The sequence below is a fragment of the Macaca fascicularis genome, chromosome 5 (assembly GCF_037993035.2).
Source record: "Macaca fascicularis isolate 582-1 chromosome 5, T2T-MFA8v1.1".
In the NCBI taxonomy this organism is placed as follows: Eukaryota; Metazoa; Chordata; class Mammalia; order Primates; family Cercopithecidae; genus Macaca; species Macaca fascicularis.
Genome location: NC_088379.1, coordinates 150,970,642 through 150,986,176, shown reverse-complemented (window position 1 = coordinate 150,986,176; position 15,535 = coordinate 150,970,642). Strand labels below are relative to the sequence as shown.

Here is a 15,535-nt window from a genome sequence, read left to right as displayed (position 1 = left end):
TGAATGATTAAGGAGAGCATTTCACAGAATCCAAGAGGAAATGAATCCAGGGATTGAGAGCAGTTGACAGTGACAGGTAACCAGAGAGAGGAAATCCAAACGATGTGTTTTCAGGACTTGCACCTTGCAGAGCGCTGCAATGTATATGCCAGAGAGAGAGGCTGGAAAGGCCTGTACACTGAGTTCTGGGAATCAAAATCCAAACCAAGTGTGCCAAGGGGCTGGATGACCAGGTTTCCATGAACAAAAACATAGTTGCCAAGTTCAGATTAACTTTTTTAAAGAAAAAAGCAGCAAGAAGTTGATCATCGTACACATGACCCAGCCAAGGCAGGGACTAACAAAGTGCTCTACTGGACTCTAGTTCTATAGTATTCTCACTGTATGGCTACCACTGGCAGCAGGCTTACTTATGGGATTAGGAGTCTCTGTGCTCTTTTTCTCCACAATCCTACTCATATTCCCACCATAAACCAGGAGCACACACTTTGAATAAAATGTTACATAGATAAGCAGAGAAAAGGGAACAGAAAGTATGCTGATGATTGGCAGTCTCCTAAAGTACCTTCCTCTAGGTCAAAGCTTTCTATTAGGTTGGTGCAAAAGTAATTGTGCTTTTTGCCACTTAAAATAATGGCAAAATCACAATTACTTTTGCACCAACCTAATAGTTCATCTTCCAAGCTGAAATCATCAGGAGTTTCATTTTCTCCCTTTAACGCTTTAAGGTATTAAAGGTTGTCATCTTCCTTAGTCAAAATGACCAATTCAGTTGTCTGGACGGGCCAGCAAAGGTGCTTCCTGGCTATAATGTCTCCATATGGTGAAGCTTTAGCATGTCTACCACAACCACAGCCTCTTCTAAAACATCCTTTGCATAGGTCAGCGTGTCAGCATCATGTGATGTCACAAGCACAGTCAGTGCTGATGGGACCAGTGATGGGTGTTTGTTAGCTTTCTAGAAGTTGTCCAGGGGTCCCTGAGGGAGGACAGCACAAGAGCTCTGCCATAAAAGGACATTGGACAAGAGCGGAGAGTCCAATCAGAAACTCTTTTTGAGAGATTGAATGCAAAGCATTCAGAGAGTCAGCAGGCTGGAGAGGCCAAGACGCACACATGAAGAAGGCGGTAAGCAAAAACTGGGTGGTAGGAGAAGCTATGAGTAAACAGAAACCTGGAGATAAATAGAAGAGATTAAAAATAGTTATTCCATTGTAGTAGTAACAGGAACAGAAACAGAAGCCAAGAGAGGGTAGAGAATTGGTCCTAGCAAAGAAAAACTGAGTGGAGATAAGCAGAATGGAAGACTGGAATCTGCAGCACGGTCAGCTGTTAGAGTCAGTAGATGTTATTATAAGACCTTTCATTGTGTCCCAAATAGCCATAATATTTAATTCTCTGGTGGCTTAGCTTGAGTTATTTTCGCTTTTTGTGAGTTTCCTTACTTTCCTGTGTAATCTTACAATAAGCCCTGTTAACTGAGATAATGGATTATTCTTTATTCTTTGCATCCTGTGAGAGCCTAAGCAACTTCTCAGGTCACCTTGTAAATGGGTCAGAGCAACACATTTGAATGTAAAATACTATCTACAAAATCCAAAGATCCCCAGAGGGCTACAACACGTACCAATCCAGCAATCCCTTTAAAGAAGATATTCCAATATCCTGGGACCATCAGATTCCTGGAAACTTTATTAAAGGGGTAGGCTCCTTCTTATGCTTTTATAGGATATATCTCTTTTCCTCTTACAGACATGTATTTTACCATGGCATCGAGAGTAGCTCTTAGTTTCTGCTCTTCAACTCTTGTCAGCATGATATCATCAATTTAGTGTACCTATGATCCAATGATGTTTTAGGTGACGATGGGATGTTCAAGGCACTTATCGCCTGTGTTGTGGTATAAAGTCTGAGATTTGATATAACTCTGAGACAAAATAATAAAGGTATTCTACTGTTCCTACCAGGTGAAAGCAAACTTGACTGTTTTCTCTGGTTAAAGGGATATATAGCAGGGGTCAGCAAAGTAGAGTCTGAAGGTGAAATCTGCCTTGCTGCCTTTTGTAATTTTTATTAATAGACTTGCATTTTTAAAGTAGTTTTACAGAAAAATTGAGCAGACAGCATGGTGGGTTTCCAATATACCCACAATTTCTCCTGTTATTAACATCTTATATTAGCATGGTACATTTGTTACAATTAACATGTATTGATAGACTATTACTAAATAATCCTTTTTATATTCAACGTTCTACTGGCAAGGCTGAGAATTCAACAGATCAAAGCAAAATTCAGAATTAACCATTGCATTTGGTTTGCAGCTATTTTGGCCCTGCTGCAAGAGATTATTTTAGAATAGTTATATATGATTCCTTTTTTTTCATAACTGTGCCTTGGGCTGAGAATTTAGTGATTTGAGTTTGTTATTTTCTCTATTTAAGCCTCTCCTGATTGTTCGTATTAACCATACCACCCCGCAGTCCTTGCGTGACCCTTTCCATCCGTTCTGTTCAGACTTCCTTAATTTTGACCAAATGTCCTTTTTCTGTTCCAGGATGGCATCGAGGATACCACATTACATTTATTTGCCATATTTCCTTAGGCTACTTTGACTGTGAAATTTTCTCAGATTTTCCTTGTTTTTGATGACCTTGGCAGTTCTCTTTTTGCTTTTGTTTTTGAGACACGGTTTTACCGTGTTGCCTAGTCTGATCTTGAACTCCTGGGATCAAGTCTTCCCCTTGCCTCAGATCCCTAAGTAGCTGGGAATACAGGAGCTCACCACTGCACCAAGTTCACCTTGGCAGTTTTGAGTAGTGGTCAGGTATGTTGCACAATCTTCCTCTATTGGAGTTTTTCTGATGATTTTCTCACAATTTGAACAGTGTTATGGATTTTTGGGGAAATATCACAAATTTAAAGGGCCCTTTTCACCACATCATATCAAGGGTATATATTAACAACATGATGTATGACTATTGATATTGACTTCAAACACCTGGCTGAAATAGTGCATGTCAGGTTTCTCCACTGTAAAGTTACTTATTTCTGCCTCTCCTTACTGTATTCTTAGGAGAGAAGTCACTACGCACAGCCCACACTTGAGTGGGGAGTTATGCTCTCCCTCGTTTAAGACAGAGTATCTATGTGTTATATTTGGAATTCTTCTGCATGAGAGATTGTCTCTTCTTCTCACTTGTTAGTTTATTAAATCTTGTATTTGTATCAGTATGGAATCATGGATCTTTACACTTTGAGCTATAATCCAATGCTACTTTATTTTATTGCTCAAATTGTCTCAGCTTTGGCCATGAAGAGCTCTTTTGGTTGGCTCCTGTGCCTCTTTGAAATACCCCCATCGACGTGTGTGTGTGTGTGTGTGTGTGTTTGGTGGTGGTGGGCTTTTCTTAGTTTTTTGTTTTGTTTTGCTTTTTGTTATTTGTGAGCACATCCTTACTTTTTGGTTTAATAAGATGCTCTGGGCTCATGTGGTATATTTCTCAGCCTAGTCCTAGAATCAGTCATTTCTCCAAGGATCCCTAGTTCCTTTGATTGGAGAATGATATTAGAAACCAGGATCTGAGCACTGGATGTGCTTGTTGCTACTGGGGCACTTGCTGCCCATTTTGTGAATAAAATTTAATTAGAACACAGCCACACCCATTTGTTTATGCATGATCTATGGCTTCTCCCATATTGCAATGGCAGAGTTGGGTAGATACGACAGATGCCTTATGGTCTGCAGAACCTTTCATTACACTATCTGGCTTCATACCAAAGGAAAAAGAGTCTGCCAATCCTTGGGATAGAAAAAAAAAATAAACAAAAGTAGTGACTGCACATATAGGCTCTAATGATTTTCTTTAGTAAGGAGACTTCATCAGGAGTAGAAGCTGCAGTTACAGTCATCAGCTGATTAAGTTTACAATAATCCATTCTGCTAAGATCCATCCAGGTCCTGCCCTAGTCAAATCAGAAAGCTATATGGGGATACAAAGCTACTATATGCTTCCAACACTTAATCTAATCTTTGCAGTTTCCTCATGAATTTTTTAGATTCGTTTGACTAATTCTTTGGGAAGAACCTAGTGAAAGCCCTGGAATACCACTGCCCCTTCCCAAGATCGAGATAAATTCTTCTCCATTTAAATATATGTTCTCACCCTCCTTGACTAGCACCCCATAATCCATTACCCAATCATATTCCACAGATGTTTTTGCTAACATAAAGTAGGAAAAAATTATTCTTTTTTTTAAGAAAGTATTTTCCTTTGATATTTGACTTTGTAACTGCCCCACCACCACCATACACACAGGCATGTTGGCATTTTAATTATGGCACTATGGAAAATGAAGGATGTTGGGAATGTGGAAGTAAAGAATTGACATGTCCTTGTAGAGTAAGTCCTCAGAGAGGTTCTTACAGGGTTTTCAAATAAGACGAGAACAGCCTCTTCACAGTTGATGCTCATCAGGACATAGACAGACTTTTTCCACTTTACGCTGTTAAAATTCACCAGAATTTGCAAAGACTAGCTTCTTTGTAGGGATTCATGAACTGTGACCTATGGACATATGTTCCTCTGTGACCCTCAGAGGGGCAGCAGCAATTGGAGGATCAAAACCTTACAAGGCCTCTGAATCCTTCCATATATCCCCATTTCAGTGATCAGGGTTCCACATTTTTATGTTCAATGTTCTACTGACAAGCCTGAGAATTCAACAGATCAAAGCAAAATTCAGAATTAACCATTGCATTTGGTTTGCAGCTATTTTGGCCCTGCTGCAAGAGATTATTTTAGCATAGTTATATATGATTCCCTTTTTTTCTAACTGTGCCTTGGGCTGAGAATTTAGTGATTTGAGTTTGTTATTTTCTTTATTTAAGCTACTCCTGACTGTGAGTATTAATTACTTCACCCCATAGCCTTCTTGTGTAACTCTTTCCACCTATGCTATTCAGTGGCAGTGGCTACTCAGGCCCCTAAAACGCCATTGTCTTACCCCTACATGTCATAGACTAACAAATTCTCATTTTTAAATGCTACTACTGAAATTTTACTGCCCTCATCCCCAAATTTCCCAACAATTACTCCCAGAATCCCTCCTTCTCCCCCTTCCCTGAGATGTTGGAATCTTTCCTGGTTCTTATTTCTGAACTAGTCAGGAATATTAGACATAAATTGATTGTTTTCATTAGGTTATACTAAACCTAGAATAGGCTTGTGGCTTTCAAAAGAGACCCCCAAATACAGTGGTTCAACCAATATAGGCCTATTTCTCTCTCACATAACAACCCACAAGAACACAGACCCGCAAACATAGGAAGGTGGTTCTGCTCCATAAAACCATCCAGAGAGCCTTGTTCCATCTTTCTAGGTGCCTGTAATCTCCTCAAATGTTGCTCTTATTCACTGAAGCAAGCTGACTCCCCAATACCATATACATACTGAGCCCAGAAGAGGGGAGAAAAGAGGAAGGAATGTGCAAGGGAGTTCCTTTTGAATAAGTGATTTGGAGATTAGACACATCACTTCTGCTCACATTTCCCTGATGAGAATTTAGTCACATGGCCATGCCTGGCCACAAGGAAGGTTGGAAAATTTAGTCTCTAAAATTACAGCAATTATTTCCTCTTTTCCTTTTAGTAACAGAGCCTCCTGCTTTCACCAAACCTAACAATGATCAGCCACACTGACTCTGACTGAGTTAAGTAGAAAATAAGTTTATTAAAAGATGGCCAAGCGGCTCACAGAAACGCCAGGAAGTTTTGAGAAGGTTCAGAAAACAGGTAGAAGAAGAGAGACTCTAGGCATCTAGAACCCAAGTACAAATCATGCCACAAGAACATGAGCAATGGGCACTGCTGCTGATAGCACTAGACAATGGACATCAGAGCTTATACTTGCCACCAGCATAGGAAACAGGTGAATGTTACTTTATAGGGCACATGTAATCTTGGAAGAGTATCCCGGATTACTTAGGGCCCAGTGTAACCACAAGCGTCCTTATAAGAGGGATGCAGGCGATCAGAGGGGGACGTAGGAGAGGTGATGACAGAAGCAGAAATTGAAGTGATGCAACCACAGGCCAAGGAATGCCGGCAGTCACTAGAAGATGAAAAGGGCAGGCCCCAGCTCTCCTGAAGCTCTCAGAGGAACCAATCCTGTCACTTCCTTGATTTTAGCACTAAGACTCATGTCAGACTTCTGACCTCCAGAATTGTAAGATAATAGATTTGTGTTCCTCACCACAATCAAGCTAATGAACATTTCCATCACCTCACATAGTTACCACTCTTTTTTATTTTTTATTTTTATTTTTTTGGTATGGTGAAGACACTTGGGATCTACCCTCTTAGCAAATTACAGATATATAGTACAATATGGTCATTGTGTTGTTTTCAGCTTTAAAGTGTTGGGTAATCTGTTACAGCAGCGATAGAAAAATGAACACAGCAGCTTTTGCCTGGAGATTCTCCATTGGCCAAGCCAAGATTGTCTCAGAATTCTGCTGCAGTCTGAGGCTTTTCCCACCATTCTTTGCTTCTCTTTCTCCTTTTACAGTTGTTAGACCTGTCTCCCAATCTAATGTCTCTCTCCACCAATTCCCACTCCCTTCCTCTTTATCCTCCAGAGCCATTTTCCCTAATGAATTTCTTTCCCTAATAAACCTCGAATCCCATCTTGGCATCTGCTTCTTGGATGTTCTCAACTAAATAATGCTACCAACCCTACTCTCTCTCCTGCCCCAGGAAACTGGAGGATTTAGCTGCTTTCCACCCCAACACCCCACTCCTCAGAATAGACTCTCCACCACTCCTCTTCATCGATTCACTAACTTCCAATGCAAAGTCCTGGGGAGGTGCCTAATTGGCCAACTCTAGATCACATGCCCCCTCTCCAGGGCAGGAGGCTGGAAATACAAGTCTCTGGCCTATTTGACCAACATAGTGGAGGTCTCTAACTCTCATGGAGACTCATACAGTGAGGACATCCCTAAACATAAAAAGTGGATTCATGTGCTGCCAGGTATCCCCAATGTCTATGACAATATCCCTGCCTCAAATAATGTGAATCCCATCCTGTGTGACCAAGAAACACGTAGTCTTCTTTCGCAAGAACTTTCGAGGATTTGTCAGGGAATGCTTATACCAGCTCCGTGCTTCCTCTTGTCATCTCCTGACCTTACCTCTTTGTTAATCGGTTGCCCCATGTGGACACCAAGTGCTCTCTTTATTCCAACAATATTGCTGACACCAGCCATAGAGAGTGACAAAACTTTTTTTTTTTTTTGAGACGGAGTCTGGCTCTGTCGCCCAGGCTGGAGTGCAGTGACCGGATCTCAGCTCACTGCAAGCTCCGCCCCCCGGGTTTATGCGAGAGTGACAAAACTTTACTGAGAGTTTGAGAATAACATGAGGAGTCATACCACATGCCTTAGTCCATTTTGCGTTGTTATCAAGAAATGCCTGAGACTGGGTAACTTATAGAGAAAAAAGATTTATTTGGGTTACTATTCTGATGGGCTGGAAGGTTCAAGATTAGGCATCTGCCATTAAGACCCTGGGCTCCTTCCACTCACAGCACGACAGGAAGGAAGCTGGTGCATGCAGAGATCATATGGAGAGGAAGGAAGAGAGAGATGAGGATGCTGGGCTCTTTGTAACAACCAGCTGGATCGGGAACCAATGAGATGAGAACTCGCTTACCCCTGAGGGAGAGTATTAATCAGTTCATATGGGATCTTCCCCCATGACCCAAACACCTCTCATGAAGTCCCACCTCCAACACTGGGCCCGAATTTCAACATGAGGTTTTTGGGGGTACAAACATCCAAACCACAGCACCACCAAAAGGGAAATACAAAATTCTGTATCATTGCTCCTAAAGCAGATTGGTCATAACCCCATCAAAGGAATCCCTTGCAATTAAACTCTGCTCTTAACCTCCTGCCTGCCACTGTGGTGCTAAAGTCCTTTTCTCCTCCTCTCCATGAGCCCCCTGTTTTATCACCACTCTGCCCATCTCCACTCTTCCCTGGCCTACTTCTTTTCTGAGGAAGCCATAAAATCTATTAGAGAAAAAAAAAATAATAATAAAAATCTCTAATGAGCAGCTTAGCTTTGCTCCATCTTAATCTGTTTCTTCCAGAATAGAAGCATGGCCCTATCATTGTTTAACTAAAGAGCTTATATCAGTGTTTTTCCAATCAAAAGGATAGTCTCCCTGAAAATGAATTCTGTCTCAATCGCTAGAGTCAGAGGTGCAAATTCTAGGTAGATTTAAAAATAGCAGTGTCCCTAGGATGGTTAATTTTAGGTGCCAACTTGACTGTATTAAGGAATACTTAGAGAACTAGTAAAGCATTCTTTCTGGGTGTGTGTGTGAGATGGTTTCCAGAGGAGACTGGCAGGTGTGTCAGTAAACTGACTGGGGAAGACCTGTCCTCAATGTGGGGGCATCATCCAAATGGCTGGGGGCACAGGTAAGAACAAAAAAGGCAACAACAGCACAAACACAAAAAGATTCTCTCTCTCTCTCTCTCTCTCTCTCTCTCTCTCTCTCTCTCTCTCTCTCTCTCTCTCTCTCTCTGTCTCCTGGAGCAGGGACACTCTTCTCCTCCTACCCTTGGACTCCAGGCTCTATGACCTTCAAACTCCAGGACTTACACCAGCCGCCCCTGGGCACTCAGGACTTCTGTCTCAGACTGACAGTTGCAGGACAGTGCAGCATTTTATTTTAAAGATACTCAACAATGTATGTGGCCGGTCCTGCTGCAGGTGCGGTTTTAAGTCTTTGGAATTTGACCTTCCAGTCCAAGATCATTACAGCCACAGGCGGAGGCTCCCGCGGGGAAAAGAGCATTTCCTGGGGCACTAAATGAAGGGCCCGGCTCTCCAGTTCAGCCCTTGCCTCCTTCCCGACACATAAAGTTCAAGAGCCATGGTCCTGGGTGCACGGGAACAGCCCCATCACCCTTCTCCCTCTGGGCAAGCCAGAAGCAGCGGTGCGAGCGTCCGTTTCTTCTCCTCTGGCTCCTGGACCTCGGCCACCTCTGCTCAGGCAGGGGCCAGGGGCCCAGGCGTCCTCCTCTGGCGACCAGCTCTGACCTCAGCCCTGGTCTGCCCTTCTTCCTCCTCCTCTTCCTCCCAAGGCCTGGGCTCAGGTCCCTTTTCTCACCTTTCCCTTTCTTGCATTGCAACTGTAATTTGAGAAAACCCTTCTTGATCCTCCTCTCTCACCTCCTTTCAAACACATGCCTGCAGGCTTTTTCCCGATCTCATCCTCAGGGCAGATATGCTCCCTTGATTCTGAGGTCCTTGAACTTGCCCTGAAGCCACACTACCCGCATCCCAGGGTCTCCAGCTTGCAGATGGACTGTGGTGGGACTTCTTAGCCACCAAGGTCATGTGAGCCAATTCCCCTAATACATCCCCTCTCGTCTATCTGTATCTGTAGAGATACCGATATCAGTATAGATATAGCTCCTATTGGTTCTGTGTCCCCAGACAGCCCTGACGAACACAGTTCCTGAACCCACCTTACACTGCTCCACCCCACTCCCAGACAAACACACACATAGAGGTAGGTAGGTAAATACATAGATTACATGAATTGTGAGCATCACACCTGAAGAGAACTCCCGATTTCCACATTGTGTTGCCACAGCACTCCTACTTCCCACATCTGCCTCCAAGATCTGCTTACAGGTCAGGCGACCCACCATGCAGCCACACTCCTTGCCCAGGACGACAGTTTCAGGGACACTGTGCCTTCCAGCTACCCCGCTGCCCTGCTGCAGCCATAGGAATGTGGTGTTTCAGGAGTCCTCGTGGTGTTCCTCATGCTGACCCTGCTGGGCTCCAGCCCTCTCACCGGATCCAGTGGCTTGGGAGTTTGGATTCATAAGGATTTGAGCTCTGCTAACATCCCTGACAGGAAAGAAGCAGACAGAGTAGCTTTTAGGGACAAACCATTCCAAGGAGAAGGATCACCACCCCTGCAGTGTCCCTTCCCCATTTCACCTCTACCATAGACATAGACAAAGCATCACCCAAAAAGGGAGAGGGAAATATGACTCGGAATTCTTCAGAGGTGAGTGGAGTTAAGAACCTGACCTGGATTCTTCTCTTTTACAAAGCAAAACTACCTAAATACATAAACATTTAAATTTATTTTCCTTTCTTCCTTGGTCCAGTGAAGACTGGACTCTTCAAAGTGGACTTTGGTAAAAACAAAAGAAAAAGGTAAAAAAAAAAATTAAATCTCTAAAGGCTAAATTTACACTGTAGAGATTTTTAATAAGTAAATTCCGGTAACAAGTTGGTTGACTCAAGCTAGGATTCTTTTTCTTCCATTTCTGCTTTCTTATTGCTGTTTTCGGTTTTATGTTTGAATTTGTTTACTGTCACATACAGGATTTCTCCTCCTTTCATTTATTTCCACCAGTAGACCTGCACCAATACAAAACTGTGCCCTGCTAATAATAATAGCTGCTGTTTATTGATTATTTACCACATCCAGGTACTTCATGTAAGAATGCTATACTGTAGCTAATTAAAATAATCACAGAAAAATATCAATAGGTAACTTCGGTTATTATTTTCTAGATGCTAGCTTTTATTCTTGTTTCATCTTTACCATCATCCTACGAGGATAGGTGGTATTATCACCATTTTACAGATGAGAAAAGTGAAGTAAATACTATTAATTTCATTTAGAAGATAAGTAGATGAGGCTTAATCACACAGTTATTAAGTGGCCAAGACTGCATTTGAATCAAGGTATGTGATTTTTAAAATTCACCTTTTTTTTAAAGCATTCTACTTCACCTAACAAGTTAATACACCAGATAACTCCTTCTCTTTACAATTAGACTGTGTCTGCATCTGGGATCAGTTGCAAAGCAGAAGTATAACATGACTAAGGCCACCATTGGGTTAGGACACTCCCATCCAAGGTCAGGTTCTTAACTTCACTTACCTCTGAAGACTTATGATTATTTTTTTCCTCTCCCATTTTTTGGGTAGCCCTTTCTCTTCTTTTCTGTGGAAAAATTTGTAACTTACCAGAACAGTTCACAATATGACAACATTGTAGTGGCGACATCATGGAGACAGAAGGAGGAAGAATGGCAACCCTTGGACTCCTGGGGATGTGGGAGCTCCTTGACCACATGTGGTACCTCTCTTTCCTGATCCCAGATTGAGAGTTGTACTAGCCTGGCATGCAGACAGCAGCTTTAGAATCAGATCTGCCTTCCGGTGGCTTCCCACCTAGGAGCCATGGGACCTTTGTGAAGTCACCAATTGTGCTGTGGATGCTTCATTTGTGAAGGAGAACAGAACTGCCCTGTAAGTTGCAATATGCATTAGAAATAGCGAATAAAGAGTACCGAACCCATAGGAGGCCTGTGATAAATGGGAGTTTTTATTATAGACTGCCTTTCCTGCTCCTGTTTTGCTTCATCTTTGTGTTAAGGTGAAATTACAGATGGTGCTAATAAAACATACCAATAATTTGAATTCACTTTTGTGAATGCTTTAAACATCATAGTCATTGAGAAGGTGATCTGGCTGATTGTTCTTTAAATTTTCAGTTTGGGCTGGAGCTTTGTATTATAACATGAGGGTATTGGAAAAGGTGAGTTGCCAATAGCCTCCCCGCACCCGCAACAGACATGTCATTAGATGGAATGTAATGGACTTTGGCCAGCTGTTCTCCACCCTAGCTCTGAATTAGTGGCTCTGGCAAGAATGGACATATGAGCCTAAATACAGAGCTTGTTGTGATACTTTTGGCTTTCCTTGTCATTATTTCTTCCTCTAAATTCAACAAATCATTACTTCCTCTTTTATTATGTTTTAGTATGAGTGATTTAATACCACAGATATTCAAAATAAGCATCTGGGAGACACTGGATTATGAGGTGATCATACATTGTTTCTTTAATTCTCAGAACAACACAATAAGATAGGGACCCTGTCCCAGAGATGACTACATTGAAGTTCAGAGAGTTTAAGTAACTTGCCCAAAGTCACATCGCTAGTGAAGAGCAGAACCAGGATTCAAGCCTAGGCCTGCCTATTTTCAAAGTTTATGGAAGGAATTAAAACATTTCTTAGTCTAATTTTCTTGGGGTTTTGTTTTGCTTTGTTTTGTTTTGTTTGGCTTACTTTCTTCATCAGCCTAATACCTGCTTCACATCTAAGTGAAGCTTTCACCTCTGCCTGGAAGTCTTCCCCGTCCCTGTAGGCTAAGTCAGGTGGCCTTCTCCCAGCCCCCATAGCATCCAGCACAGAAGCTGATCACAGCACTTACCCCCCAGTGAAGACTGTGGGCACAGTCCTGTCGGCCCCTTCCTCCTAGACTGCAGCCTCAGGCAGCATTCTTTGCTTCCACAACACTTGCTGCTTAGCAGGGGCTCAGGGCAAATGTGTGGACTTGAACTGCCAAATGGAAGCCATAGGTCAATATTAGAACTAAACCCCAGTGCTAAAGTGAAAACTTTAAGATGCAGATAGACCAGTAATCCCCAAATGTGTTCGCTGAGGTGTGTGTGTGTGTGTGTGTGTGTGTGTGTGTGTGTGTGTGAAGAGACTGTATACCACTGGCTTTTTCTCTCCTAGCATACTTTCACTCCTGATATCACTAGGCCTATGGAGTGTTCATTTTCCTCCCTGAACATTAGACATCTCTCTGCTCCCTTTAAATAAAATTCCTCATTTTACCTCTCCTCTTCTTTTATTTCCTTTGCTTCAGACAAGATATGAGCCCTTACTTACCTCACCATAATTAACCTCACAATGGGCTATCGTTTGTTTCATATTGGAGACCATAAGATGGATCAGATAATAGTTGAATATTTTTGGACTATAATTTCCAATATTATTCCAATAAGGTAGGAATATTATTCCAATATTGTCTAATATTTTCACAATATTATTATTGGAAAATAATAGCATAGCTATGATATAGAATATTTACCATGTGACAAGGACCGTTTCAAGCACTTTACTTACATTAACTCATTTAATCTTCACAACAACTTTATGAGGTTAATACTATTAGTATCAACATTTTACAGATGAGAAAACTGAGGTACAGATGGGAGACATAACTTGCTCAAGTTCACACAGCAATTAAGTGGTCAAGTCCAACAGCAAAACCAGGCAGGCTGGCTCCAGAGCTCACGATAGCCCACCACTGCTTTCCACCATCACTACAGAGTCCATGAGGATACTCACCTTATGCCAGTTGCCTAAGTTGAAAATTATAGAATCTTCAAATTGGAAGAGACCTTATCGTTCAAGATTTCACCTTTCTACTCACTGCAAAATCCCTTCTGGAACTTTCCAGAATGATGAATTTTCATCAGCTCTGCTTGAGTACTCCCAGTGACTGGGAAAAAAAAACACTGTAATATGGATATGAAATATAAACTGTTCATGGATAAATTATTGCATAATAAAAACATGCCTAATGGCGATACTCCCCTAATATCTTCATTTGGTAATTATTTTTATTTGCAAACTTGTTTTGATAGAACTGTTTCTTTTAAAAAAGTTTTAGTATAATTTGTCTTGAGATACTTACATTTTCCTTTTACATCTCCTTATTAATGGGCTTATTTTCAAGGAGGAAAGTACAGCAAAGGTAAAAGAAAAAACTTATTTTCTCATGTTGTTTTGGGGTAAAAAATAAAGGCTAACAGTGGGTGAGTGATCTTTTTAATATTTTAGTTAATTTCCCACATATACTTTTAAAAGCTACTGTTTTCTCCTACTATTAAACAATCTATTTGAAATGAACTACTGGAAAAGTTAGGACATCATAATTCATGTTAAATAGAATGATTTATTTTATATTTAATCCCTAATTAAGATGAAAATATCAATTGCAGCTGTTCATTAGGTATGTTCTTAGTTTGTGTTTGGGCCACAGCAGGGGAAGAAAGCCCAGAATTTCATAATTGTGAAGAGATGTCTAAATGCTACGTTACACAAAACTTGCAAGTATGGCATTGCGGGAGACAACGACAGTGTCACAGCTGACATTTGGGTTCTGGAGTCAGACTGCCCAGGTTTAAAGCCCTTCAGTCCCCATCTTGATACAATGTTAAAAACATGCAATGTTTTTAGCATAATGCCTAGCACTTTAGATGCCCAGTGGAATACTGATATTATTTTTCCTTGTCCATTGAGATCTGTTTTGAAGTATAGGCAAAGCTTGGTACTGAGAATGAAGAATCAGCATCAAAGTCTTATAGTTCATCGTTTTAAAACTGTTTTCTCCAATTTATCCAAAAATAAAATTGAGGGAGTAAGATAGCCCATGGTTAACATATCAAAGCACCAATAGACAGATTAGAGACTAAGAAGGTACATGAGCACTACAGGCTAAGATGTGGCCAGGATGCATGTCAGGTAAAAAGGGATACCCAGAGATCCAATCTTGGAGGCATCAAGTGAGCAGAAGCAAAAGGATTTCCCAGGCCAAAGGAACCTTGAATTGAGCAAGCTCTTTACAAGTCCTTCCTTGTAAGGAAGGAACAGCCCTGGGCCAGGCTTCCAAGGACCTCCGTTTTAGTCCTGGGTCTGCCTTCTGTCACATTTCAGGAAGTCCATTTAAATTTTCTGAGCCTCAGCAACATTTTTTTTTTCCTGCCTACCTTAGGGTTATTGAGACACTGTGTGGGAAAGGCCATTGAAACCAAGTTTCAGAGCACTATCTATAAAAACACCACATTTATCACTAATAATCCCATCTTCTAATATAATTACAGACTTCCCAGGGTTTAGCAACCTGGGCCTGGAAGGCAGGCAAAGGTAATTGGCCCCATGTGATAAAAACAGGCACAAACTTTCTTTTCTTACCTCACAAGTCTAGCTTAGGACCGGACACTCAGCAAACGCTAACAAAGTGCCATACATTGGTTTGAAAGGGTTCACTTCAACCTTGCCTTCTTCAGGAAGCACTTACAGAGAGCACTTTTCAGTGAGTAACAATGTGACATCGAATGCTTGGTTTAAAACCTCCTTCCAGAGGAAATTCGTCCTAGAAATGACTAGAATGACAGAATGAAAACAGAGCAGTATCTACCTGGGCTTTAGTGCCAGGAAGTGATAGTCGTTGGCTGTGTGTTCAATTACATGGTTGAAGTTAATAGGTAATCAAATATTATGCAATAATAGGTTAGTTGCCTTTCCTTGTTGCTAATTATCTAAAATATCTCTATATTGCATATTTAAATATAAGAATTTCTCTAAGGTGAATGATACACTATGCCATTTTTAGTGATTAAATGTGGCATTTTCTGCATCTTAATGAAACCATTATTTTTGTGCAGCTGAGTGATTTTATTAATTAAAAGAATGTCAGGGGAGTGGCAGCATGGTCACAGAGTTCTCAGAGAGTCATAGCATTATAGAGTCACGAAGGACCTGACCAAACCCAGTCAGGGACTCTCAGTTTACCTGTAATTCTCCACCTGGAAGTCAAAAAGCTGGGTTCTGATATCATCAGTACCATGT

General features: G+C 41.4%; 1 long non-coding RNA gene across 1 annotated transcript; it reads left to right on the top strand.

Annotated features, from left to right (window-relative positions):
• The first annotated feature begins 960 nt into the window (after window positions 1-960).
• Window positions 961-13,502, top strand: LOC102140536 (uncharacterized). The gene is made up of 6 exons (XR_010586671.1): window positions 961-1,128; window positions 8,609-8,782; window positions 9,293-9,407; window positions 11,207-11,356; window positions 11,484-11,645; window positions 13,090-13,502. It is a non-coding gene; the product is annotated as an uncharacterized lncRNA (long non-coding RNA).
• Window positions 13,503-15,535: the final 2,033 nt, after the last annotated feature.